At 44.3% G+C, this 3,136-nt stretch overlaps 1 long non-coding RNA gene across 1 annotated transcript; it reads right to left on the bottom strand.

Annotated features, from left to right (window-relative positions):
- Positions 1 to 345: 345 nt before the first annotated feature.
- LOC138835057 (uncharacterized) lies at positions 346 to 2,655 on the bottom strand. The gene is made up of 3 exons (XR_011374406.1): positions 2,349 to 2,655; positions 1,792 to 1,847; positions 346 to 457 (listed from the first exon to the last, which is right to left on the bottom strand). It is a non-coding gene; the product is annotated as an uncharacterized lncRNA (long non-coding RNA).
- Positions 2,656 to 3,136: the final 481 nt, after the last annotated feature.

Here is a 3,136-nt window from a genome sequence, read left to right as displayed (position 1 = left end):
CATACTCTTTAGAGCAGTTTGTGTGTGGGAGGGTGTGCGTACGTGCAGTTTGTGTGTGTGGGGGGGTGTGTACGTGTACATATGTGCTTCAACACAACTTCAGAAGAGAGGTTCCGCTCCTGATTTCCTGATTCAGAGAATGAGGTACAGAAGATTCAACCCTGAGTAGTGAACAGGGGAGGGCCAGGCAGCCTGAGCTCCAGACCTTGTTCTCTGTACATCACCATCTTATGTGACAATGGGACAAGTCTCAGTGTCAGAGCAGCAAAAGTACTGAGTTGAAACATTCAACCAGGGGAATCTTTTACAGATTATGCCCTCATGAAATGATCGATTTGGCAGGGGTTTGGAGTAACACATGTATGAATTTATTGTAGGAATGTATTAGATCAGTTCTCTTCTCCTCCGTCCTGAGGCTTTGGGATGGTTGCTGACTGGTTCACTTGCAGGAGTTTTCCTGTTCATAGCGCATGAGCAAAATGAGGGTGAGAAAGTGCACAGAGGAAACTGATCATTGACAATTATTTGAGCTCTTCTGCTCCCTCTATCTGATAGTGCCAGCGACTTCTTAACTGGCATGGACTGTTTGCTCTAAGATAGTTTCCTCTTTTCACACAAACTCACAAACTGGTGAACTGTCATACTGTGTCTTTTCAGGAGTATCCAAATGTAAGGCTGGCTGACAGCTAGTTTGTTGACTCCTAGAAGATAATAGCTATTGTCTCCGAACAGATTTGTTTCAAAGATTCTTTACCTGAGTTCTGGAACCACTTGTGAGGTGAAAGATCTCTATCAAGCTGGGAGGAAAGGCCACCATGTTGGGTGCAGCCTGCAGGGAGTAGACTCAGCCATTCTATTTGTACACCCTACATCTCTTTGTGGCTGTGGAGGACCAAAACTTTGAATGCCCTTTCACTATTTGCTGCAAAGTGTCCCAGGCTTTTCATATCTTACTTGCTGAATGGGTTTGAATGGTCAATGCAATCTAAGCTATACACATGGGAACTCAGATAAGCTATACAGGGAATTGTATTTAATCAAAGACTTCAAACAATAGAAATTAAGAGGCAATGGTGTGTTTGTACATTTAGGTTTCACTCTAAAAAAAATAAAACCAAACTGAACAAAAATTGATCTCAGTGCTTAAGAGGAAAATCTGCTTTTAACAATTTCAACAAAGGTTGATTCCCCCCCATCTTAAAAAGCCCCGTCAAACTAACTTCTTAATGATTTATTAACCAATGAGGAAATAATGAGGACTACAATTCCTTTGAATTGTATAAACCTGCATAAAAGATAGATCAAAATGACAGTCCAAGATAAATGAATGTTGAACTGATCTATTGAACTCTTCTAAAATACTCAGGTCGAAAAGAAGCCTAGATCCAGGCTACCTACTTGAACAATAAAAAGACCAGCTCTTGTTGGTTCCAGTTGAGGATGTGGATGGTATGCTTTAGGTCCAGGAGGAAGGTCAATCAGCTAAATATGTCAGAACCCTTGGAGCAGAGGGAGAGCTGTGTGGACAGGCCTTGGGTTTGACCTCAGAGCCTCACCCTGGGTAAGCTGGCCACCACCACTTGGCTGGTGCTCATCACAGCCTTATCTTTTGTGTTTTGAATCTGCTTTTTGTCTTGTCATGGTCTGATGAATATTTGTTAAGTTCTTGTTACTGCTGGTACCAGCTGCATGCCATGGCCATTATGGTAAAGAAGACACATGCTTTCGGCCCTTCAATGGTAAGATCTGGATGAGAAAAACCACTTATTCATCATGTATCGCTACACATACCTGTAATCCAAGCTACTTGGCAGATGAAGGTAGGAGAATTAGGATCTGCGGTCAGCCTGGGCAAAAGAAGAGATCTTATCTAAAAAAAGAAACTAAAAGCAAACAGAATGGGGGGTGTGGCTCAAGTGATAGAGGTCTTACCCAGCAAACATGAGACCCTGAATTCAATCTCCTACACTGCAAGAGAAGGAGGAGGAGGAGGAGGAGGAAGAGGAGGAAGGAAAGCAGAAGAAGAAGGTGGAGGAGGAGGAGAAGCAGCAACAGAAGACGGAGGAAGAGGAGAAAGAGGGGAGGAGGAAGAAGAGATGGGAAAGGAGGGAGAAGAGGAGGAAAGGAAGAGGAGTATGAGACGAGGAAGAAGTAGAAAGGAGAGGAAACAGAAGAGGAGGAGGAAGAGAAAAGATGAGTGAGTTATTTCCAGATAAAGAGAAGGCAGTTTGGGAATGGGGATATTCGATTAGCTCACAAATGGATTTACTGTTACAATAAACACACTATAACTTAAAGGCATCGGAAGTCATAAATACATGAGATACCCGTTATCCACTGAAACTCACAGCTTAGCAGCAGCTGTCCACCTTGTGGTCATGTGGCTGACTTGGGGCTTCTAACTGCGGCCCACTGCCCGAGTTTTGAGAGCAAAGCCTCCTGCATAGTCCTGGCCTGGGAAAAGATCCAAATGCAAAGTTCTAAGTGGAACGAGCAGGGTCATCCATCTAGAGAAGGACTGGTGTTCTGTCCACTGCATCCTGTCTTCCCTTCAGAGTAAAGGACGGATATCCTTCTCCGCTGTGGTCACAGTTGGGAGGGATTGCTTTGTGGGGAGTGGAGGCGTGGTGTAACGATGCCTTGTGTATGAAGACGGCAAGCTATTTTCTCTTCTGGACTCTGTGATCTGTATCATGGTTTGATTGGCTGGAAGCCAATCTCAAGCTAAAATTCCTACCCTGCCCCACCTCCCCTTGGAATACAGAGGTCATTACGTAGTACTCATTGTGTATTTCTGTATTAACTCCTTTCCTGTCTCCATTGTATGCTGGTATCCATATCTTTCTACTTTCCCATTCTCTCATACACCTAGTTTATCAGAGCAGTTCTGGAATACAGGAAGTTATAAATAATTAAAATGTATTAAATTGCCTGGGCCTAGGGTGGAATTTGAGAGCTTTGTTTTGCTCTTCTTTGCTGCCGAGGGGCGAGCCGAGCCATCCTGTTGCTCTCCTGCCTTCCACTCACTTGGCCTTCCCATAGACCTCGGCGGTTTTTGCTGCTGGGTTTGCCATCCAGGCTTGGTTTAGGTTCTCCCTGAATCTTTGTCAGTAACCTTGGTCTAAGGAGCCTGGGT

Source organism: Dipodomys merriami, unplaced genomic scaffold, assembly GCF_024711535.1.
Source record: "Dipodomys merriami isolate MVZ:Mamm:240054 unplaced genomic scaffold, mDipMer1.0.p SCAF_2248, whole genome shotgun sequence".
Lineage (NCBI taxonomy): Eukaryota > Metazoa > Chordata > Mammalia > Rodentia > Heteromyidae > Dipodomys > Dipodomys merriami.
The sequence above is the reverse complement of the archived record's forward strand: the minus strand, read 5'-3'. Positions and strand labels throughout refer to the sequence as shown.